The following is a 26279-nucleotide window of genomic DNA, read 5'->3' as shown; positions in this document are numbered from 1 at the left end:
GATTTTATTACCCATGATTTTATGAACGATTTTCTGTCAGATTATCTGTCAGATTTTTTAAAGTGTAATGAACGATTTTTGTGAACTACAAACGATTTTTGCATATTCCCTTAATGAAAATCGTTGAGTTGACAAGTCTGACTGAACTACAAATGTGAACGCGCATGAACGATAATCGTTCATCGTTTGACTCAGAAAGTGAATGATTTTTCCAAACGATTATTGTTAAACGATATCGTTAACTATAAACGTTCTAAAAATCGTTGTGTGCGTATGCAGCTTTAGTGGGACATGTGAAACTGTAAGATTTTTTTTGTCTATGGAGTGTAAAATAATATAAAAAATAAAAATAAAAAATTATATATATATATATATATACACACACATATTTTTTTACATTATTTTTGAATATATATATATATGCAATTTCTTACGCTAGAAGCGCTATCATTGCCGACTGTGATTCTGTGTATACATGTTGTTTGTTTAATTTGTAGTCATGGTGACACATGCGAGGGCGCTGTGGATACGCCATGGGCGTCATGACGTCATCGCAATGAGCCGCCGGGCGGGTGGGCGGTCCCAGCTCCGGAGCTCGGCCTCACTTGTGGTGTTGCTTCTGTATAAAGGTATGTGTATTTTTCCACGTTCTTATCTTGATAAAAGTTCTGTGAATGAACTGAAACGTTGACAGTATTTGCCGTGAGTTGTCTCGTTATTAAGATGCCCTGAGTGCCGCACCTTACCTTGATCTATTGCTTATCTTTGTGGGGGCACAGGCAGCAGCAATTTGGAGTGTGTTATTGGGAGTGCCAGTCCAACCACGTTGGTATATGGGAGTAAACACATTGGCAGTGAGGACTCCAGTCTTGGCACCCAGCACTTTTTCAGAACTGCAGCATCTAAGTATCCATTCCTTCTTCTTAAACTAAAAGGGAGGAATATATTTTTTATAGATTTTTTATTTCGGATCCTAGGCTGTATATTCAGTACTATATTTGGTAAGTGTACTGGAAATTGTACACAATATTGAAAACAGAGACATGGCTGAAGAAACTGAGGACCCTTTATGTTTTGCACAATACCCAATAGCGGATACATTGTCTTTTACAGAATCGGAAGCTGAAAATATTTTATATGCGAAAAGCCTTGGAGATGAAACAGAATCGACCTCAGCTGAGACGATATTTAAAGATCTACGTCTTAAGAAGAAAGAAACGGATTTCTATCTCCATGGGTTGTCGCGAAGTGATTATTATAAACTGAAAAAAATCCCTAGAGGCTTCCGGGTGCGCAATTGTCCAACCATAGGACGCCATGATTCCGATTTCTGTAGACGTTGGATTGCAATTTTAAATAAGTGTTCATTTGACTTATTATTGTTAGTGATTGAGCAATCTACCAAAGAATTACAGAAAGTAAAAGACAAAATAATTGCCTTTGAGTCTATCAACATGCCAACCTTATTAGCTGACTCAGAGAATAACTGGCAGGAGAAACTGAAAATACAAGTGGCACAGTATAAACGTGACCTAATTAAATTTAAAAAAGAAAAACGACAGAAAGTAGAATATGACTATGAGACCCACACGGTGTATAGGTGGACCCACAAGACCCTCGGCGTCCTTTTTTCAGGCACAGACAGCAGCTTACTAGATTTGAGACCGATTCGTCGCTGGACAATCTCAGCTCCAATAGCGAGACAGAAGGATATAAATAAGCCTCCGGCCCTTTAGGGGTACTCACAAGATCAGAAAAAAATCGCCCAAAGAGGAGGTTCACGAGGAGAGGTCACCAAAACGAGAGGCAGAGGTCGAGCAGAGAAGCCTCCAAGGTCCAGAAGGACCTAGGGTTTAATTTGTCCACTTATGAGCTTTCAGATAGTGAGTATAAATTACTTAACAAAGGCTTATCATTTGTGCCTACGGTAGGCTTTGATGAGGTCCAATGGAATATAGAGAAAAGTGCTTTGCAGCGCAAATTAAATTTGAAAGAGTTTTTTAAAGATGATCCTAAAATCATGAAGGAGGAAATCCCTTCTCAATTGAATAAATTGTGCTCACGATCATCATTCGAGCCAGTATCCAATAATCCAAGTATTAAAACGTACATGAGACTCTTAGACCAGAAGGTATCCGAGTCAAATATCCCCAACAAAGCATGTCATCCCAACCTTTCACCATTAGAACGAGAAGCTCTGCAGTCTTTATCGAGTAATTAAAATTTGATTATCCGTCCGGCAGATAAGGGCGGAGCTATCGTTCTTCAGGATTTGGTGGATTATAGGAAAGAGATAGAGAGACAACTATCTGACAAGGACATTTATATTCAAGTACCAAGCGACACAACAGATATGTGTAAAAAGAAGTTAATAAACATTTTACAACAGGCGCTGGATTTACAATTAATCTCAGATAAGATGATGGAAGTGTTGATACCTAACTTTCCCATCATGCCATTATTCTATACAATCCCCAAGATCCACAAGGGGATTAATCCACCTCCAGGCCGTCCAATAGTGTCTGCACGGGGATTGCTATTGCAACCAACTGCAGTTTTTTTGGACTCTTTGCTACAACCGTTAATACAAAATGAGCCATCTTTTTTGTTAGATACCACCATGTTATTAAATAAGCTTAAATTGCTTAATGTTGTCCCTGACAATTGTTGGCTGGTTGATATCGATGTTGTAAGTCTGTACACTTCGATTCCCCACGATTTTGGTTTGGCTTATGTTAAAAAATTTCTGAGTAGAAAATCTGTCATTAAAGAACCGTTGGTGGACTGTATCTTGCGGTTATTGGAGACTTTATTAACAAATAACTTTTTCCTCTTTGATAAAACCTATTATTTACAGTTTAAGGGCTGCATGATGGGGTCAAGCGCAGCCCCGGTGTACGCCAATATCGTAATGTTTGAAAGGGAAAGTTATTTATTTTTTTCCAATATTGATGTTTCCTCAAAGATTATTTCATATTCACGATTTATCGATGACCTACTGTTATTTTGGTGTGGAGAAGCATCTGAGTTAGAATTGATTTTGGAAACCCATAATGTCAGTAGTTCCCCCATCAAATTTACGTATAATATGAGTAAGGTTGAAATTAATTTTCTGGATGTAAAAATATTGATAAGGAATCAAGCTATTTGTACTACCCTTTACTCTAAGCCCACTGACAGGAATTTATTGTTACAGGCGCAAAGTTGCCATCCTAAGAAACTTATTCACGGTTTGCCTTATTCACAAATGATCAGAATTATGCGTATCAACAGTGACCACAATATTGCTATCACACAGATAGATGAGCTGATTGAACGGTTTCGATCTCATGGTTATTCGTTCAAAAATTTACAACTAACTAAAGGTAAGGTGTTAGCCCTCGAATGAGATCAACTCCTTATTAGGAGATAGGGACAATTGTTACCGGAGGCCAAATTCCCGTGGGTAAACAGGTATAATACAGCCTCCCCTACTATTAGTCACGCTGCTAAGGCACATTGGCCAGTGATTGAATCAGATAAATCTCTCCATCTTAGTGGTAATCGCCTTATACCATGTTACTCAAGAGGGCGTAATCTACGTGATTTACTCGTTAAAACCGATATTTCCAGAATGGGTACGAAGTCACAGCCTTTTTTTAATAAAAAGTTAGGATGTATTAAATGCTCTTGCGTGACCTGCCAGTATTTGATTGGGGGTGATGTATTTACACATCCTCACAGTGGTAAAAAAATCTTCATCAGACATCAGCTTAATTGCAATACGTGTTTTGTGGTATAAACAAACAAAAATGGCAGCTGCTCAATCAATCTAGCAGTAGTAATCAGGTGCATGAAAGGGAGGGGTCAGACTAAGTAGAAAAAGGAGGGGGATTTAACCCCCTATTGTACCTCAGCACACTGAATAATACCTGCAACAATATATGAAGACTATATGGTCATAGAAATTCAGAGATATTAGTTGCATGCATTTGCAAATACATGGGAGGCTGCTGGGCCACGTCACGGCTTCCCTGTTACCAGCAGTCCCTAACACTAAGGGGTACACATCCGGGGCGCAGTGCACCCCAAAAAATGTCCAGCCCAGGACCCCCCCAGGGCATCACACGAAAATGGAAAAAGAGTGACAGTGCAGTGTAAAGTATAGCTGTGTGTGAGTAATCATTAAGTGTGGAATGAGAGGTTAAAATATATGTATTATGCAAATGCATGCAACTAATATCTCTGAATTTCTATGACCATATAGTCTTCATATATTGTTGCAGGTATTATTCAGTGTGCTGAGGTACAATAGGGGGTCAAATTGTTGCAATGCGAGGCACGTTGGATTTCTTATTTAGATGTGATCTTTCCCCGTGGGCTTAATGAGAATATTTCATATACCTGCTTTTTATAGGGTACTAGCTGTATATTTAAAAAAGTGTTGAACTTATTTCAAACATTGTTATAGTTAGTGTATTTATCTGTGTTACCGATAACAAAACGTTTTGAGGTTCCTATGTGCAATTTCTTACGCTAGAAGCGCTATCATTGCCGACTGTGATTCCGTGTATACATGTTGTTTGTTTATTTTGTAGTCATGGTGATGGTGACACATGCGAGGGCGCTGTGGATACGCCATGGGCGTCATGACATCGCAATGAGCCGCCGGGCGGGTGGGCGGTCCCAGCTCAGGAGCTCGGCCTCACTTGTGGTGTTGCTTCTGTATAAAGGTATGTGTATTTTTCCACGTTCTTGTCTTGATAAAAGTTCTGTGAATGAACTGAAACGTTGACAGTATTTGCCGTGCGTTGTCTCGTTATTAAGATGCCCTGAGTGCCGCACCTTACCTTGATCTATTGCTTATCTTTGTGGGGGCACCGGCAGCAGCAATTTGGAGTGTGTTATTGGGAGTGCCAGTCCAACCACGTTTGTATATATATTATATATATATATATATATATATATATATACACACACACACATACATACATACATACATATACACACACACACACACACACACACATACATATATATATATATATACACATATACATATCAGGGCTGGCGCTAGGCTTTGCTGCACCCAGCACCGTCCTGTGTTGCTGCCCCTTCCCTCCTCTGCTCCCTCCCCCTGAGTGTTTATCATCAAAATAGCGCCGGGAGGGAGGGCTTTTCCTGCACCCGTCGGATCCCATGGCGCTCTGGGCGATAGACCGACTTGTCCATGCCTGGAGCCGCTACTGATACACATGCACACATACATAGTGTGCATAAACATACCTATACATAGTGAATATATACTAAAGGGGTATATCCAATTAGGTATACTTTAAAAATGTCACACCTGCAGGGATTTTCAATTGGGAGCGGGGTCTTGATTTAAATTTTTTTTTAGTGCATCCAAAGCAGCTCTAATTTTTCCTAAATCCATATTTTAGGGAAAATTTGTTGACACCTGTTCTGGAACCCTTTGGACACTCTCCCCCCCCCCCCCCCCATTCCCCCATAATGACTAATTAAGCACATGGAAGTTTCCAATTCGATTAATTACCCACCTTCTACACCGCTATCCTCCTCCTCTGTCTCTTCGCCAGTGTCGCAGACAGCTTCCATGGACCTGCCAGACACAGGACCACTACTATCCTTGACCCTGCACACACACTACACTACAGTAACCCTGCACCCGCTTCCCGCACACACCACTGCTGCTGCTAACCCTGTATCCTTTCCCTACACTGTACACTACCACCGCTAAACCTGCACCCACTTCCCACCCACACACACCCCCCCTTGTATCTGTTCCCTGTACACACTACTGCTGCTAAACCTGCACCTGCTACCCGCATTCAGAGACGGCCCTAGGCATAGGCAAATGCCTAGGGGGATTCCAAGCCTAGGGCCGCCGGAGGTTTGGGGCACCTGGACGGTTGCTCTGGCGACAGCAACTAAAATGGGCTCTGGTCCAGCGGAGCTAGCGTCAGTACAGCCGGTGCATAGCACCAGGGACCGCCGCTATGAAGGGGGCCTGCAGACAAGTACTAAAAATGAGTCAGAGTGACTCATTAATAGTACACTGGCAGCCGCGCGGGCCATAATGAACAGGGAGAAGAAGGCGGTCTGGTCTCCCCTCATCTCTGGTCATCATCCCTCCCCCGATGCCGCCTCTCTGAGTGCGCCCTCTCCTGCAGTTGCCGCCGGGGATTTGCTTTTTTTTTTTTTTAACCGTCCCCGGCGCGAAAAAAGTAAAAACAGGGAGAAGAGAATCCCTGCTAGCCCTGCACAGCGGCCAAACCAGCCCTGTGACCAGTCTGCGTGTCCTGCCTTGCCTGCTATATTGTATTTGTGTGTCTCTCTCTGTCTCATACTGCAATGTCCTGTAGGTGGGGGGGCAATCTGACAGTGGATAATGTGTTTGAAATGTATTTTCTTCCTATGGGGGAAGTGTATATGATTTTTTTTCCTGTGTGGGGCAATGTGTTTTTTTCCTATGTGGGCAGTGCATTTACATTTACATTTTTCCTATGTGGGGCAATGCATTTTTTTTTCTGTGGGGGCAATATGTATGATTTTTTTTCCTGTGGAGGCAATGTGTTTGTATTGTTTCCTTTGGCGACAATGTGTTTGAATTTTTCCGTTTGGGGCAGTGTGTTTTCTCCTGTGGGGGCAATATATTTGCCAACCACCAAGCACAGGAAGGACTAGGAGCCTGGGAAACAACTGCAGAGGTGGACGCACGGCAGCTGCATCCTCATATTGTGCTTCAGCAATCAGCGTCACGGGTAGCCTGGCAACTCATAAGAGTTTTTAATTTATGCCGGGTACACACTAGACGATATGTTGTCTAATCCGGCGGATCGGATCACATATCGTGCACTTCGGCCAGTGTGTGGGTACTGTCGCTGACGATGCGTGCTCCCTCATGTCATCAGCGAAATCGCCCGTCGGACCTGCATGCAGGTCCAACAGGTGATATCGTAAGCAGGGGTCATGCTGCCGAATGCAGAATGGCCGCCGCTGTAGCTGCCGGCAACGGCAAGTGTGTATGCACTTGCCGATGCCGGCACCCCGCCAGGTCCCGCCGCATGCGACATCAGCGCTGGGTACACATCTGTAAGTGTGTACCCAGCTTAAGTCAGCTCAGCATGAGTGAGGGGTGCGCTGTGCTGGTCGGGTGAGGGGTGACGGGTGCTGCTGCTGGGTGAGGGGTGCTGGATGAGGATTGCTGTGGGCGAATGTGTTGCTGGCTGCTGCTGTGATCTGTGCTGCTGGGAGAGGGTTGCTGGGTCAGAGGCGAAACTAGTGCTAGAGGGCACCAACCAAAATTTTGCCTAGGGCATCAAATGGGTTAGGACCGGCTCTGCCCGCAGACACTACCTACACCACACTACACTACTTCTGCTAACCCTGCACCTGCTCACCACACACACACACACACACACACACTACACGGAAGCCGGTCCCCACACACAGGCACAGCAGTCATCCGCAGGTTGCAGGCTGAGTAAAAAAATAAATAAATTCCCCCCTGCAGGATATTGCCCGCACAGTGTCTTGGTATCTAACCAATGCCAGCGACATGCCTGTGACACGCTTATAAGACGCAAGATATCGTGCATCTTTTTAGCCCCCCCCCCGTTAACTCCCAGTCACCATCCGGGAACGCCCCTTACATTTCTAAAACCGCACATCTGAATGTATTTTATGAATTACATTACGTCTAGTAGGGTGGAAGCGGTTTGAGTAGGAAAATGTCTTATTATAGAGCACACAGGTCTTATGTCCTTTTTGGGATGGTATAAATTGCTAATCTGCATCGAATAGAAAAATGTGCTAGAAGTATATCCATGCTTCAGCACAGGTGACTTAATCAATTCTTCAGTCAATTTGAATTAACCACTTGGACTTAAGCATGGATATCCTTAAAACCTGGACTGTAATGGCAGAGTTTGGGAACCTCTGGTGTAAGGGGATTATAATATCACAAAGTAAATTACTACACATTGGGATATGTGTATACTGTAAATTGAACAGTGCGATATAATAAAATGTTTTTTCCCCCGAACGGGTGGTTTAAAGCCCAAATTTCTTTAGCTTGTTTCTCGGAGGAGTGTTGTAGTCTGTAATTGCAGCTGCTGTATCTGTTTGATATTTACCTCGGGCGCCATTTGGTAAGATACAGTACTCAGCATCTAATACCCCTTTTACACTGGAGCTAAAACCCAGGTTATTGCAGGGTTAACCCGGGTAGCTCCTTGGTGTAAAAGGGGTGAAGATTGGATCGCCGGGTCGAGTGACCCGGCAATCCAACCCAGGTAAATAGCAGGGTTTAACATGGGCGTAGCCCATGAAACCCTGCTGTGAGAACAGCGCACTCCGGGTTTTGATGACCTGCAGTGCGCCGCAAGCCGGCCGATTGGTCCGGCTTCAGTGGCGCTTGGAGACGTCATCTCCAAGCGTCCACTTTCACGCCAGACCCGACTGCGGTGTGAGCGGCGCCGACTCGGGAATATCCCGGCCGCATCCCGGCCGACTTCAGTGGCACTCGGAGATTACGTCATCTCAAGGCGTCCACTGGGTCACTGCAGACCTATCTCCGGTGTTAACGGCGCCGACTCGGGAATTTCCTGGGTCGATGTCGGCTAAATTCCGGGTCTGATCCGGTTTGGAACCCTGTTCCAACCTCTGGGTGAGACCCAGACTTTAGGTATAAAAGCAGTATTAGGTAACACTGCCAGGCTCTGAGAACAGCAGGCTAGTCTCCCAGATCCACCACTGCTGCCCACTGTTCGCAGACTCCACGAGTGAAGTGGGCAGTCCGAATGTCTGGATGACGTGACTTACGCTGATTCTCATCATTGTGGCCCAGTCCCTCGTTTTACCAAGCCAGAGATCACGGTTTTGTATAGGAGAAGGGAGGGGGGAGGGGAATTTTGGGTGGGCACAATGGAATCATAGCACTCCACCCCCATACCACCCGCTTGGCTGCTCCCACCCTTGGACCTTCCCAGAGACCAATGCCAAGAAGTTGGCAAATATGGTATAGCAGCTATTCTAGTCATTGTATACTTGCTTCATTCTAGGAATTGTTTTTCTTGCTCGGTCATAAAAGACATTTTACAGCCTATGTACTTACAGTAAGTTGTATAACTGGTAAATAAATGTACAAACTGTAGATCACACCCAGGTAATTACTACACACCCTGTTTAGTGTGCATTATATATTTTCATTCCTAATTGAGTTTTATAAAATGCTTATGTACAGGGAGCTTTATATTGTGGACAGGTTTATTTAATAAATATATTATTAAATGGTCACATTGCTATTTTTGTGAATATATATTAAAATGCATCATGGAGTGTCCACATTAAAGGAGTATAAGGGAGATGTATCAAACCTTTGAGAGAGATAAAGTGGAGCAGTTGCCCATAGCAACTAGAGGGGAGCGGTTTGTTTTTGCTGAAAACCGAGCCCATCCAAACTTTGGGGTTCCTAGTAGAATGGAGTCCCATTTAACACTGGTGCGTCACACCACTCTGCAGCTGTAGTCAAAAGAAGGAAAGTAACCAGTCTTTCATTTAAATGATGCAGAAAATAGATACTTATGACCACAAAGCGCTCAGTGGGCCAATTAGCAATACAGAATACAGAGAATCAGGATCCTATTCATCATAACTAAAGAAAAACAAAACAACAAAAACTGATGGAGGTATTTAGGTTTAGAACTCACATAGAGTTCTACCTAATTACTGGAGGAATTCATTATTCCTCCTCTCCATCAGCATCTATTCCGAAAAGCTGTCATTTTTGCGATGACAGCATTTCGGGTAATAGATACTTTTCCTATCTGCTCTAACTTACCGCAGCTGGAATCAGTGCTGCGCATCTGCCGTTACGTTCACAAAAGCGGTGCTTGCGCAGCGCTAATTACAGCTGTGGGAATTGTGTGTCCCTCCGCTCCTCTTCCCCACCTACCTGGCCGCCTGTCACAGGCTGCAGCCGCGGACCCCGACCACCCACAGCAGACAGTATGGCCAGGCAGAGGGGGCAGGCTGAAGATTTAAAAAAAAAAAAAAAAAAAGTTTACTGTTCCCGGGAGAACACACAGAGCTGCAGCCGGACGAGGAGGGACCAGGGAGCGACGGAGGGAGCCGAGGAGGACCTGTTCACGCTGACAGCAGGTAAGTATAACCCACTATATGCCATCTGAGAGTAACGTATAGTAACACCATCAAATTCCAAAAATACATAATTTTCGGAATTTGATGAATAGCCCAATTTCCATATCCCCATACTAAAGTATTGGGAGTGTGGAAATTAATTCAGACGGACTTAACCAGGAGATAGCAGTGATAACTCCTGTGTTAAGTATGTTAATGAATACTAAAAAAAACACAAAAAACCCCCCGGTAATTTAGGAAAATGTCCTTAAACCCGTTATTTTAGTGTTGATGAATAGACCCCACAATGTTTCCAAAAGTAGAAGTCTGGCTTTTAATGAGTCCTGTTCATAAAATCTGCACTTGAAACTACACATTCACTGATGCAATCTACTCCCATCCAGAGCAATAAAGTTACTCAGCTGACTTAATTATTGATCACATGAGGGGATTTCAGGATTCCATTAAAAAAACTGCTTTTATTTATATTCAAATATTCCACAAAAATAGAAAAAAAAAACACACTTCTTAGTCTCACAGCACCTTTATCAGCCAGATATACAGTATAGCCAAATGGTGGCATACCGGTGAACAGCAAAGGTAAATCCAGATGATAATGGATAAAAAAAAAATACCTCTGTTCAGCCTCTCAGTGTGCTTAGGTGGAATTTTATCTCACCGGACCCCTGTGTATGTCCTGAGTGCAGCTGGATAACCAGCAATGATGTTTCCGCAGGGTCTACGGAATTCACAATGCAGCGTATGGTCACCAACAGGGCAAAGGTCAGGTACGGCAAGGTATAGAAGATGGTCAGTTAGGGATATTGCAATTCCACCTCAAGCTCAGGTCTTTGTTAATGCATGCAGTAGTGGGGTCATGTGGTCTATTTAGGCCCCAGATACGATATACAGTTTCCCGGTCCTCATAATAAATACATGGTACAGGGTTCTTGGAAGAAAATAATTAAAGGGATACAGCATTGTCGATTTCCCAAGAGATTTAAAACACATACCATTTAAATGTGGGCATATCAATGCAAAAAAACTTCTTTTAATCATCATAATTGGAACATAAAAGAAGGAACTAACATTTCTTTTAGGACTATAAGGCCTATAACATAGAATATAAAATACATCTATTTCATTCTTATAGAGACAAGATCTGTTAAAGCCAATATAAGCAGCAGAATAGCTTATATACAGTAGATTGTATAAACAGATAATAATATAGTGAATGCAACATGTTCATAGGAAATCAGTGATTTCTCTACAGTTTCTCTGTTGTTAAATAGGAGACAGTGTGGAAAAATCCTTTTCTTTATCAAAGAAATTGAGAAAATGGATGTTACTGCTTCATAAACAGACCCTATAATATTTTTACGAGATCACCTGTTCCTTTTTTTAGAACTTTTTTTTAAAAAGAAATATACAGTACGTCAAAAAGACAAATAAATAATTTAGAATTTTGGTGCAAGAGACCTCCGTTCTTACACACTGCGGGGATAAGCAGGAACATAACACCGACTTCCAATAGCAGTTGTCAAAGTGAACGCAGCCTCTGAGCACATTGTAAGGAGACATTTGTGATATCGTGGACTGAGTCATGAGTCACAGATATTTATATATACACTGATGTTGAAATGTCAGCCACACTCCCTATATATTTTAGATAGTTAATTTGAAGCAAATCTTGTCTTTTCTAATATGTCTAGAGAGCGAGTAAAGAAGGAAGTTAAAATGGTACTGTGCATCGCAGTTAAACTAGAGTATAATCACATACTGCAGCTGAATCTGGTTATTCATAACCCACTATTTCTAATTGCCCGGACCTCTCTACCCACCAGGAACCCCCAAATCTGCCCAGAAATAGCAAAAATGTACAGTGGTAATATGGGTTATCTGCACTCTTTCATGCATAATATAACATCAGAGTCAGACTGGCCCGGCGGGGGTACGGGAATATTCCCAGTGGGCCCCACTGCCTCAGAGGCCCGCCCTCTTACACTTGGGGTTGGAGCACAGACGATCTACTGTACTAATTACTAGGGGTGAGCGGGTTCGGATTTCTGAAATCCGAACCCCCCCGAGCCCCCCCGATCCGAGTCCGATCCGAGTCAGGCTCGACTTTTCCCGCCTGACTCGGATCTGAAATCGAGGCAAAACGTCATCATCCCGCCTTCCGAGTCTCGCGGGTTTTGGATCCTATATAAGGTACCCGCGTCGGCGCCATTTTCTCACTCGGCTGTGGACAATGAAGAGGGAGGGTGGAAGTTAGGGCTGTGTAGTGTAGTGTAGTGTAGTGCTGCTGTTGTCCACTACTTCAAAGTCCATAGGGGCTGGCTGTGTTGTGCTGTGCTGCTGTTGTTAATAGGAGCTGTGTCCACTACTTCAAAGTCCATAGGGGCTGGCTGGACTGTGTTGTGCAGTCAGTTCTCCATAGGGGCTGTGTCCACTCCAAAGTCCTGTGCAGTGTCCCAGTCCTAAAGGGGTGCTGTAGTGTTGTCCAGGGGGTGCTCTGTCCATCAGGGGTGCTCCCCCCAAGTGCTAAAAAAACAATATATTTTCTGTGTTTGTGAATTGTGTGCGCAGTAGCCGCACGTGCATCAACAAAGTAGCGTTGACCGTTAAAGGGTGCTGTAACCCCCAAAGTACACTCCAGTCCAAACCAAAAAAATATATATTTTCTGTGTTTGTGAATTGTGTGCACTGTGGCTGCACGTGCATCAACAAAGGAGCAGTGCCAAGCGTGCGCCTGTGTCCCATAAGTAAAGAGCCGGCTGGCTCATTTCTTAAAGGGTGGTGTAACCCACAAAGTGCACTACTCTCCAGCAAAAATAAAAAAATATTTTCTGTGTTTGTGTGCGCTTTAGCCGCACGTATATATCAATATAACATAAATGGAGGACCAAACTTTCTCCGATGAAAATAAAATAGGGAAAGATCAAGAACCACTTCCTCCTAGTGCTGTTGCTGCTGCTGGGAGTTGTTCATCATCCCAGAGAGGAAGTAGGAACATCACTACTTTTACTAAACAATTGACCCTCCAACAGTCCCTAGCGATGAGGATGAAGTACGACAGCAGTCATCCTGAAGCAAAACGTATAACTGAGGCCTTGACTGCTATGTTGGTGTTAGACGTGCGTCCGGTATCCGCCATTAGTGCAGTGGGATTTAGACAATTGATGGAGGTAGTGTGTCCCCGGTTCCAAATCCCGTCTAGATTCCACCTGCATCCTCAAAGCAGCAGCGACAAGCGTGCGTCTGTCTGTTAAAGGGTGGTGACACCCTCAAAGTGTGCTACACAAACAATAAAAATATTCTTCTTTTTTTTTCTGTCGTTGTGAAATGTGTGGGCTGTAGCCGCACCTGCATCCTTAAAGCAGCAGCGACAAGCGTGCGTCTGTCTGTTAAAGGGTGGTGACACCCTCAAAGTGTGCTACACAAACAATAAAAATATTCTTCTTTTTTCTGTCTTTGTGAATTGTGTGGGCTGTAGCCGCACTTGCATCCTCAAAGCAGCAGCGAGAAGCATGCGTCTGTCTGTTAAAGGGTGGTGTAACTCTCAAAGTGCTCCAAAAAATAAAAAACTATTTTTTTTATGTGTTTGTGACTTGTGTGCGATGTAGCCGCACTTGCATCCTCAAAGCAGCAGCGACAAGCGTGCGTCTGTCTGTTAAAGGGTGGTGACACCCTCAAAGTGTGCTACACAAACAATAAAAATATTCTTCTTTTTTCTGTCTTTGTGAATTGTGTGGGCTGTAGCCGCACTTGCATCCTCAAAGCAGCAGCGACAAGCGTGCGTCTGTCTGTGAAAGGGTGGTGACACCCTCAAAGTGTGCTACACAAACAATAAAAATATTCTTCTTTTTTCTGTCTTTGTGAATTGTGTGGGCTGTAGCCGCACTTGCATCCTCAAAGCAGCAGCGACAAGCGTGCGTCTGTCTGTTAAAGGGTGGTGTAACTCTCAAAGTGCTCCAAAAAATAAAAAACTATTTTTTTAATGTGTTTGTGACTTGTGTGCGATGTAGCCGCACTTGCATCCTCAAAGCAGCAGCGACAAGCGTGCGTCTGTCTGTTAAAGGGTGGTGACACCCTCAAAGTGTGCTACACAAACAATAAAAATATTCTTCTTTTTTCTGTCTTTGTGAATTGTGTGGGCTGTAGCCGCACTTGCATCCTCAAAGCAGCAGCGACAAGCGTGCGTCTGTCTGTGAAAGGGTGGTGACACCCTCAAAGTGTGCTACACAAACAATAAAAATATTCTTCTTTTTTCTGTCTTTGTGAATTGTGTGGGCTGTAGCCGCACTTGCATCCTCAAAGCAGCAGCGACAAGCGTGCGTCTGTCTGTTAAAGGGTGGTGTAACTCTCAAAGTGCTCCAAAAAATAAAAAACTATTTTTTTAATGTGTTTGTGACTTGTGTGCGATGTAGCCGCACTTGCATCCTCAAAGCAGCAGCGACAAGCGTGCGTCTGTCTGTTAAAGGGTGGTGACACCCTCAAAGTGTGCTACACAAACAATAAAAATATTCTTCTTTTTTCTGTCTTTGTGAATTGTGTGAGCTGTAGCCACACTTGCATCCTCAAAGCAGCAGCGACAAGTGTGCGTCTGTCTGTTAAAGGGTGGTGACACCCTCAAAGTGTGCTACACAAACAATAAAAATATTCTTCTTTTTTTTTCTGTCTTTGTGAATTGTGTGGGCTGTAGGTGCACTTGCATCCTCAAAGCAGCAGCGACAAGCGTGCGTCTGTCTGTTAAAGGGTGGTGACACCCTCAAAGTGTGCTACACAAACAATAAAAATATTCTTCTTCTTTTTTCTGTCTTTGTGAATTGTGTGGGCTGTAGCCGCACTTGCATCCTCAAAGCAGCAGCGACAAGCGTGCGTCTGTCTGTTAAAGGGTGGTGTAACCCTCAAAGTGCGCTCCACAAACAATAAAAATATTCTTCTTTTTTTTTCTGTCTTTGTGAAATGTGTGGGCTGTAGCCGCACTTGCATCCTCAAAGCAGCAGCGACAAGCGTGCGTCTGTCTGTTAAAGGATTACATCGGTGACAGCATCCAAGTAGGCATGTCAGACTGTCCGTACCTGTACTGGCAGGAAAAAGAAGCAATTTGGAGGTCCCTGTACAAACTGGCTCTATTTTACCTGAGTTGCCCCCCCACCAGTGTGTACTCCGAAAGAGTGTTTAGTGCAGCCAGGAACCTTGTCAGCGAAAGGCGTAGGAGGTTGCTTCCACAAAATGTGGAGAAGATGATGTTCATAAAATGAATTATCAACTCTTCCAGGGAGACCAGCCTCCAGAACGTACAGAGGGACCTGTGGTTGTGGATTCCAGCGGGACGAATTAATACTCTGTGAGGATGAGGATGTACACACTGAAGAGGGTGAGGAATCGGTGGATGAGGACGACATCTTGCCTCCATAGAGCCAGTTTGTGCAGGGACAGATTAATTGCCAGCTTGTTTTGTGGGGGCCCAAACGAACCAATCATTTCAGCCACAGTTGTGTGGCAGACCCTGGCGCTGAAATGATTGGTTTGTTAAAGTGTGCATGTCCTATTTATACAACATAAGGGTGGGTGGGAGGGCCCAAGGACAATTCCATCTTGCACCTCTTTTTTTTCTTTGCATTATGTACAGTTTGGGGCCTAATTTTTCAAACTGCCATCCTGTCTGCCACTGCAGTGTCACTCCTAGATGGGTCACGTGTTTGTGCCACCCACTCGTGTCGCTTAGCATAGTCATCCAGCTACCTCGGTGCAACCTTTTGGACATAAAAGCACTATTGTGAGGTGTGAGGTGTTCAGAATAGACTGGAAATGAGTGGAAATTAAGGTTATTGAGGTTAATAATAGCATAGGAGCAGAAAAACCTACAAATTCTGTGATTTTAGCTGTTTTTATGCTTTTTTAAAAAAAAATACAGATCCAAAACACAAAACCCAGAACCCAAAACACGGAAGGGTGGTTTTGGCAAAACCAATCCAGATCCAAAACACGAAGAAAGATCCAGATCCAAAACCAAAACACGAAAAGTGGCCGGTGCACACCCCTACTAATTACTGAAGTGACTGCACTTTGCTTGTATTGTCCCTTGTGAGTGCTGATTGAGATGTCAGTGAGAGACCCTTCCCAATGCAGCTCAAACCAGCACATAGCCGGCTCTTTCTAATATACAGTAATGTGAAAGTCTGCATGTAGTGGAACATTTTGGCCTGTCAGTCTGTGTGAGGGAGTGTGAGACCCAGGGCTTTGCCATGTCAGCAGCTGAAAGTAAATAACTTTTTTCTGTATATTTAATATAGCAAGAACCAGGGGTGTGTGTGTGTTTAGGTGTGTGCGTGTGCATTCGTGCATGCATGTAGTATGGATCCATCTTTTTACTATGGATTAAGCATTTACCGTGTATTAGTCACTAAAAGGGACTTGGTCATGTGCACCCTGTCCGGCAGTGCATTGTTAAGGTCGGTCACTCTGTCCCAGAATGCTGTTACTTCATTACTGAGGGTCATGGGCGCAGCCAGGTTGGCCCTGATCAGGTGAGCACTAGTATCTAGTCACTACCTGCGCTCACATGACTGCCTCCTCCTATCCCTGATAAGAGTGCCCTATTTAAGCCTGCAACTGCCAGTAGCACATTGTCTGAACAATGTGGTTCTTCACTTCCCAGTGATCTCACTCACTAGTGAGTAAGGGGTACCTCCGATCCGCATGCCTGAAAATGCGCTACTGGATTCCTGCAAGCTGCTGCCTCTGAGTCTGCTCCATCTAGTCTGCGACATTGTGTTGTATCCTGCTGTCAGCCTGCACCTTACCAGCCTGTGCTCAAGCACCGCCCCCAGTCTGGCTCAGCTGCAATTCTCTCCGGTCCCATTCCAGTTCCAGCCTGTGGTCCCACTTTGGCTCAGTGGCTGTTATCTCTGGTCCCAGTCTGGTACAAGGCTCCAGATCCAATACGGTTCTACATCTACTAGCTCTGATCCCAGACCGGTTCAAATAAGGTCCAAGCCTGTGACTAATCCTTGTTTTCAGCCTGCCTAGTAGTTTGAAGTTTTCTGGTTGACATATAGACTTCGTAGTGCTTCCAAGTTCCAAGTGTACTGCATACAGTTATCCTGATTACAAGCAAGTCTTCTGAGTACAACTCTCCTGCTCATTGCAGGTTCAAGTGGCCATTGCCTAATAGAAGCCTATGAGCTTCTTTCAGAGATTTCCCTGAGAGGGATCTAATAGAATCTTTCCCAGGCTCCCCTACGCTGGCCGACGGTTGTGCATGCGCAGGTGGAATCCCGAGGGACTTTTGGTTTATAAATCCGGTAGTCCCCACATCGCAAAGCACAGCTCTTATCGGGAGAGCTGTCCTTTGCTTAACTGTTCATGCATACAGCATTACTAAATGTCTGTATGCATGCGATCACTGGTGGGATGCATCCAAAATGCAATACTTGATGCATCTTGTCCTTAGAGTGTTGGGGCTTGTGCTGAGTCTCTGCTCCAGTGTTCACTCCGGTTGCTAGGGACTGGGTGATGGATTTAGATTAGGTGAGGGTATAGGCATAAGTGATCCAGCTCTAGTAATCAGTTTGCAGCATCTGTCTGCAGATGCCAGACGGGCTACTGATTACCTGTATTACTTGCTGCTCTGTTCCCTGAGTTTTCAAACACTGATTCTGGACCCTTACCCCCATATTCAGGGTAAGGGGCTGAGGGCCTGATTCAGACCCGCTCGCGAGAGCTGAGCGCTCGCAAGCGGGTCAATGGTGCCCTAGTGCGCATGCGCACGACGGTAGGAGCTCCGTCGTGCGCTTGCGCGAGACCTGCATAGCGATGGCCAAGCCGTCGTTATGGGTCTCGCACCAAAGGGGGCGTGCTGTCGATGGTGATTGACAGCACGCCCCCTTTGGTGGGCGTGCCGGGGGCGTTGCTGCCCAGACGGAGGCGTTCCCATGGGAACGTCTACCGTCTGGGGCCGGCCCCACTGACATCACTAGTGATGTCAGTGGGAGTGCTTTTGGCTCTGATAGAGCCAAAAGCACTCCTGGGCTTGCGGCAGCGAGACCCTACCGCAGGGTCTCGTCGCAAGCCCGATGGTCGTGATGGTCTTGACCATCGCGACCATCTTTTTGGCCGCTCGCATAAGCTGTGGGTGGTTACCCACAGCTATGTGAGCGGCCAGGAGACCGCTCCAATTTTAGGTAGGAGGGCCCGGATTCAGAGTGAGCGCTCTGGTCAGAGCGTCCGGCTCACACAATTAGTTCAAGGGACATACTGGGAGCCTCCACTCTGAAGGCACCAGGCATTTACCACATGGGTCTCACTCTCACCCCATGAGTAGACCTCTGATTCAACCACCAATACGACCTGTCAGCCCAGTCCACGGGTCCTGACTCGGATCTCAAAACCCCAAAAGTGACAGTATTCAGTATGGATCCAGCTTTTTCCCTACACCTTATAAAATTGTTTAATGTGATTAAGGGGTCTATTTACTAAGCAGTGTAAGGAGACTGTGAGATGGCAGTTAGGAGCTGATTGGCTGGCACCTTATCACTTTTCACTCTGTCTCCTAACACTATTTAGTAAATAGATCCCTTAGTCAAATTCATTGTACTAGTATTTCGACAAGTATAGGTTTGTGATATCCACACACAGTGAATGACATATATAGGTTATTATTATAACTTTTTGAATATCACTTTTGATCTTATTCAATACTAGTAGTTATGAACCCGGTCAGCTGCTGCCCCAGTCTCACCCGCTCCTTCCCAGCCTGCTATCTGCCCTCTCCCTCCCACTTTCCGCCCTCCTCCAGTCCTGCCCCATTCCAACTTCCACAGAATTTAACAGGACTTGGGGTCGATATAATCTGGAGCTTGGTCTGCTATGTTTGCAGATACTAGGTCTACCCTGTTCCCTTGACGCGTTTCTCTTTCTCAGAAAGTTTCCTCAGAAGGAAACTCAACGTCGACCTCAAGTCCTGTTAAATTCTGTGACCAGAGACTTTCATTATGGCTCTAGACCAGCGGCAGAGTCCGATGCTACTACACGTGCACCGCTGCCTATGCTGAAAGAGCCCTGGGAGATCCGGAGAGCCCTTACAGTACTATCGGCTCTCCGGACAGCAGGAGCTGTCTAGGCCATTGCGTGTGCCTCCAACCAGGACATACACGCATTGTGTTAGTGTGTGGAATAGCGAACTTTACCACACATTAAACTTACCAGATTGCAGCCATCAACCTTATTAGTAGGCAATATATGCTAAACTAGGTGCAGTGGAAACGAGTACCTGCCGTCTCCCAGTGGGACACTTAAAGACATTGGTCTATATAAAGTTCACAGGACTATAACAGACAATATAGGAAGTCTATATGTCAACCAGAAAACTTCAAACTACTATGCAAGCTGAAAACATAGTGGACAATAGCCCCCAATGGCCGCTAAATATTACCTATTTTTTTTTTTCCATATCTGAATCTGGAACTTGGATACATTATATTCACAAGTTTTAAACTGTGACATATTATAATGTATAATATAGTGCCATTGCAAATAGATACTATTGTAACCCCCCCTTTACCCTCTAAAGGGACACCAGGTTACTAACTCCTTTGTTACTCCTAATGTACCCACCCTTAGCATTCCTCTAAGTGGTGTACATCCCCATTGTCAGTGCCTCCACGCAGGTTAATTATTTGAAATGTCAAAAGGGCTCACCTGGGAAAACCCAGTGATAGAATATATAGTGTGGTGTATAGATAATGCGTAATCACAATACAATACTGTATCATTTCACTTCACATTTACCACCAATGTCTTCTCCTTCCACAGATTTCCGCAGTAGTGGATCTCCCACTGTAATCACTCCAGGTCAGTAAACACACAGTAGTTAAAAAACATTAGTTAGTTACTTTTATAAGGAATATAAGTAAAGGATCTTCACTTGTACTTTGCATATAAACTGCTGTTAATATAGAGGATAAACACAACTCCATCTATTACATCAATACAATGCTTTATATACAAAACCCTTAAACTTAAACAATGTTATAACATTAGTTAGGAGACTATATTAAATAGTTCCAATCCAGAGTTTATAGTTCCAGTTCAGTTTCTGAAGAGTAGATATTGGCCCTCAATCAGAGTCGATCGCTAGATACAAGCGGTCGCTATGAATGAGGGCGGCCGCTTGTGGTGTGAAGTGCGGCCTCCTGGTCGCTAGCTAAGCTGTGGGTTATCACCCACAGCTCTAGCGAGCGACCAGGTTGATGGTCGCGATGGTCGTGACTCAGGACCATCGCGACCATCTGGGCTTGTGACGAAAACCTAAGATTGGGTCTCGGCAAGCGCAAGCCACCCCCCCTGCCCGCCTCCCAAAACAGGGCGAGCTGTCAATCACCATCGACAGCTCGCTCCCTTTGGTGCGAGACCCGTAGCGACGGAGCGCCCATCGCTAGCCGGGTCTCGCGCATGTGCACGTCGGTGCCGGCTCCGAGGTGCACATGCCCAATGGGAAAACATCGGCCCGGTTGCGAGCGCTCAGCACTTGCGACCGGGTCTGAATAAGGCCCATGGTCCTGTGGGGTTATTCCATCACAGTCACAATGAACTATTCATGCTCCAAAATAATTATATTTATACAGCAGTCCTGCCCATGCAAAAACCTCCGGGCTGTCCTTTGTAGTGGGAGCTGCTGCTTGCTTCAGCCTCTGCAGTCAGCCTGAATTCAGGCTGATTTGCCTGCCCAGGACCCGCCTCTCAGACCTCCGTCACAGGGGGACTCCTGACAGCCACCTCCTGGCCAACTGTAGCCGGCGCCTGCTCCATGACACCGGCAGTCCCACTGCGACCATTGGCCTGCTGTCTGAACCAGCCGCCTCCTCTCACCAGGGAACGCCCCGATCGGTGCGGGTCCACCTCCCACGACGCCGCCTCTCTGGCATCATCGGCAAGACAGGGTGGGTGCCGCTGTCCCACCTTCTTCCCCAGCTCCGGCTGGGCTCTCTCTCCGGCTCTGCCCCCTGCGCCCGGCAGCATATCGCTGCTCACTGGCTGCCCGGCTCACAGGAGGGCAGGCACTGGAGGGAGGGATCAGGAGACTATCAGCTGCTGCTAACAGCTGTTATATATCCTCCCTCTCACCGGATCCTCTTTTCCTGACAGGAACCAATTCACTCCCACCTATATTACTCCGCCCCTTTTTCCTACAGTACATGTGTATCCCATACACTGGGGAATATTTTTACCTCAAAAGGGTACATATACACAAGTTATATAAATGTACATTCATTTATACACAAGTCACCTCAATAAACAATATAGTTAAATAAATTAACATATATCTGCATACAGTTTTACCTCACAATTATACATGAAATATATCTAGTTTATATTTTACCTCAGAATATTGTCATTAATACAATATTTCTTTTAACCCTTAACCAGGGTTACACTATTACCATAATATGTTACTATTGGAAAATTGTGTTTTTACTGCCTAAGATATATCTTTTATAATTTATTGTAATTGTGATTCATGCATTTCATGATATTAAACTATTGAGATGGAATTGTGAGTGATAAATATGTCATTTAACTAATTATTGGTGGAGTACAGGCGCTCTGTGGGCCTCATTCAGCAGTGCATACCTCCCAACATGACCCTCTCCAGGAGGGACACAATGCTCTGGTCCTGGACTTCCCTGGTAAGTTATGATTGGTGGTGGCACCAGGGGTGGGGCTGCAGTACAGCCCAAAATTCAAATAGGGGAGTCACACCAACTGCCAGTGAGTCCCAGCCAGTGATGTTTGGCAGCGTGTGAAATGACAGTTGGTGTGGCTCCCCTATTTGACTTTTGACCTGTGCTGCAGCCCCACCTCCTACCAGGGAAGTCCAGGACCAGAGCATTGTATCCCTCCTGGAGAGGGTCATGTTGGGAGGTATAGCAGTGCACTGCTGAACGCAGATTCCCGATGTTTGGAAATCTGCGCAGGCACCAGTGATTGACAGTCTGTTGTAGTTTGGGGGTGGGGAGGGGGCGGCGACACCCTCCGTTACCCGAAATGGAGGTGTGTCGCTGCCATTGGCGGAAGGGAAAAGGCCAGGATCTCTGTCTGGTGATGGATATTTCCTGGCTTCTTCCTCTAAACTGCGGCTGAGAACTGCGTGACCCTTTGGGTCACCGCAGCCGGCCGATGGTACGCAGATTAACAGATGCTGCGTTGAACAATGCAGCGTGGTTAAGTAATGCACAGGGGGCGTGATGCCTCCTGCTGCATTACCATATCTGCAAGGATCGCAATTGCAAAGCTGCCTGCATGCATACATAATATATCTATAGCCTGTGTGCATACATCATATATCTATAGCCTGCTTGCATACATCATATATCTATAGCCTGCATACATACATCATATATCTATAGCCTGAGTGCAGCTTTGGAATTACGATCCTTACAGAATCAGGCCCTGTATGTTTAAATGCTCAGAGATTTCAACTGCCAAGGGGGCTCCATAGGGTTTAATCTGGTACTGCCCCCATATTGTAGTTTTGCTTTTTATTCTAAATCATAGTCATGTTTTGGTTTTGGGGTACTGGATTCAAGTTCGTGTTTTGGTTAAAACTAGGGATGTGCAGGCTCGGTTTTACTCGGATTTACTCGGTTCTTATCGCCACTTTACCGCAAATTCGGATTTATTATATTGGCTATCCAAAACACATGATAGGCGATAGCCAATAAAATGCCGTTTAAAGATCCGAGTAAATCCGAGTAAAACCGAACCCGCTCACCCCTAGTTAAAACCACACTCACGTGTTTTGGTTTTGGATCTGTATTTTTAATAAAAAAAATAAATAAAAAAACCAGCTAAAATTATGTCATTTTGACCTGTGAGCATGCAATCCAAAATCCGAGTTCGGTTTTTAAATCTGAGTTCCGAACCACGGGAAAATGCAAACCGGGACTCGGTTCAATGTCGTTACCCCAAAGTGGTTTGCGAACTCGGACTCGGTTCGACTCAGAAGCCCTAAATTTGGTTGTTGTTGGTTCTCTGAGATCCAGACCCGCACATCTCTAGTGTTTTGGGTTCAGTTTTGCTTTTAGTTTTGGATCTGGATTTCTTAAAAATTTTATAAAACTGCAAAAATCATGTAATTGGAACCTGTTTTTGTTCCTATAGTATTATTATTAGCATCAATAACAGTCATTTCCAGTCAATTTTGACCACCTCGCAGCTCACAATATTGTTTTCACCAATATTGGCCATAGGCTGCAGTGAGCTGGCTGGCTAAACTAACACAGAACATCGGCACAAACACATGGCAGTGTAAAAGAATATAGCACATCTATGAAAAAAAATGTTAGTACAGCTCCCTTCAGGTTCACTTCTAACAAACAAACAAACAAACAAACAAACAAACAAACAAACAAACAAGAGGAGCCTGTTTGCCTTGGATTGCAGGTGTCTGACAAGCATACAGAGTGACACAGATGGCTGCAGTCTCTTACACGCTTCCCACTAACTATATCTATCTACAACTCTCTCTAATGGCCAGTAGTATGTAGTTTTCCCGTATGAACTACAGCCCACACCCTCTCCAAACACTCTCCCCTGTGAAATGGCACCTGAAATTACAAGGTTGCCATCCAAAACACTGAGACCCGTTTTTGACATGTGAGATCTGAATTTCGCAAGGATATCCGATGAGGAACCTGGTTCTACTCGGTAACCCAAAATGATCCGATCGGGAACTGGTTCTACTTGGAACACCGACGTGATACAAGCCGGGACTCTTTTCAATTAGGAATACCAAAGTTCGGGTGTGTTCGATTTTCAGCAAAACCGAATAGCTCATGTCTACTTCAAACCCAGTCTCACTCTCTATAATATTCTATATATAAGTGCCCATCAGTAGCGCACGCAGGAGGGGGTTTCTGAGTACCCAAAAACCCCCTGACAGAGGGTAGAGCATGCACGACCATGTTATTAAGCTCTGCCCCCTCGCAGCAAAATTTAATTTGTGGGTCAATGGGGAGGAGGTGGAGCCAATATATTCAAGTGTGTGTACTGCATATATATATATATATATATATATATATATATATATATATATACTAGAAACCCCCCTCTTAAGAATTCTGTGATTGCCCCAACTGATTATTGTGTAAATGATAAGCTATGCTTTCTTATGTGTCAAGCAAGATAAGTATATAGTTTAGAGCTGCATAGCTACCTGGGATAGTATTCTGCGAGTATGGGGGCTATGCTTAGGCAGGGGGTGCTATTCTAGGGAATATTATTAGTCTTTATTTATATTGGGATAACAATAGGGCATAAAATAAACTATATAATTGAATACATTGTTTTTGGTTTCAAAATATACATAATATACGTACAGTATGGTGCACTCTTTAATGGTATTCTCACAATGCAAAGGTAAAATGTATTTTAGATCCCTAATATTATATACAGCAATAACCAGAGTAATGGGGAACAAGGGACAACATCCTGTAATAACAGAAGACTAAAATCTCATTCTACATAAAATAATTAAAGCGCAGTCTGACCATAAACCCGACGCATTTCATTTCTTGTGAATATTCGTTTTAAACCATTAATTTGAATTATTGTGAAGCTTTAAGTTTATGTACAGGGTGCATAAAGCTTATAGTGTTGTATGCAAATCATAATACAAATAGATAGACTAAGGCAAAGTACAGGACATTCAACCAGCACAAATGCAAGATAACAGCAGAGCATAAACCTGTACATAGGAGATAAATGTAAAACCAACAAGGGTGGTACAGAGACCATGCAAGAGGCACAGGTGAGTCAGGTGGGAGCCGACAAGAGGAGAGAGGGTATTGTATGCAAGAGCTTACAATCTAAATAAAATACTCCCCTAATGTCCCAATGTAATAAACTGGTTACTAACCTTTAGTAACAAATGTAAATCAGCAAAATAAATAAAATAATCTAAATAATCTTCTTAAGTTCTCAATGTAATAAGATGATTCTAAAGAAACTTCTTAGCGATTCTTTGATAAATGTAGCATAAACTTTATAAAATAATAAATAATAGAGTAACTTACCGTTTTGTTAGTTTGGATTTTTCTTCCAGCTCATAATACTGCTATTATTTTCTTTTAAATATAAATTAAAAATCCTCTGTAGCTTGCTCTCCCCAGTGCTACAAGTTGCTGTTGCTGTCTGTGGCTCTTGACAATTGTGTCTAACAATTCATGTCTGGTTCAACCTGTTCTGGCAGCACAACCATAAATGACTGTTTTACAGGGATATTAGATGGGCAGCCTGATAATTGTTTTTCATTTGCTTTTCAATGGGTGAATATTAGGATGGTTTACATACTGTATGGATGTATTCATCCTTTTTTGGGGTGCTAAAAAAATAAAATAAAATAATAAAAGTAATAATAATGACAGTGTTTTGGTCATGAGGAAGATCAAATGATTAATAGGTTTCTAAATTAATTAATGGCAACATACAAGGGATGGGAGTGAGAACCTGGAGTCCCAAGAACGTCAATTAACAAAATGATTACATGCAAACGGCTCAGTCACATATGCACTTTTCCCAGGAGTAAGTAGGCAAAATTCCAAAGGGAACAGGAAATAGGAGACGGCAGCTTGCCAAAGTCAATGGGCTAGGGTTAAGTCTAGCAATCATTTACATGCCATGTACTGCATCATGCTTTTTAGGACACCTACTGTATGCAAGTTCTATTAGTAAAAGTGATAGAGGGATTGCATTAGATCTACACTGCATCTATTATTATTATTATTATAATTTTGAATAATAATTTATTATCATTATTATTAATAATAATAATAATAATTATTATTATTATAATAATAATAATATTTTATTTTCTTTATTTTTTTTTTAGCAAATCTTCAGTAAAGAAAATAAATCAGAGAGTGCCAAACAGGGGCGTATCTAGAATGGGTGCAGGGTGTGCGGGGCACACGGGTCCCTGGGTCCAGGGGGGGCCCCATACGGCACACCCTGTACCCATAGCATACTTACCTCTCCGGAGTCCCACATCGGAGTGGGGGTCCGGCTCTCTAAAAATGACGTGAAAATGGCTGCCGCAGTCTTTTTCCCTTTCATTTGTGCATGCGCAG

At 44.1% G+C, this 26279-nt stretch overlaps 1 protein-coding gene across 4 annotated transcripts in view; it reads right to left on the bottom strand.

The window, feature by feature from the left end:
- The window catches only part of LOC148505531 (NXPE family member 2-like), a 72236-nt gene extending 46889 nt beyond the window's left edge, over positions 1-25347 (bottom strand). The window contains exons 1-2 of one of the 4 annotated variants that reach the window (XM_088448159.1): positions 10823-10946; positions 9381-9525 (exon numbers count right to left, since the gene is read on the bottom strand). The gene's annotated coding sequence lies outside the window, so the exon portion shown is untranslated. Of the gene's footprint in view, positions 1-9380; positions 9526-10778; positions 10803-10822; positions 10947-25226 lie in introns of those variants that run through there. The other 3 variants (XM_088448157.1, XM_088448162.1, XM_088448163.1) reach the window with 3 other exon arrangements.
- Positions 25348-26279: the final 932 nt, after the last annotated feature.

The sequence above is a fragment of the Taudactylus pleione genome, unplaced genomic scaffold, assembly GCF_031769625.1.
Source record: "Taudactylus pleione unplaced genomic scaffold, aTauple2 ptg000451l, whole genome shotgun sequence".
Classification (NCBI taxonomy): domain Eukaryota; kingdom Metazoa; phylum Chordata; class Amphibia; order Anura; family Myobatrachidae; genus Taudactylus; species Taudactylus pleione.
This window is presented reverse-complemented; position numbering and strand designations above follow the sequence as displayed.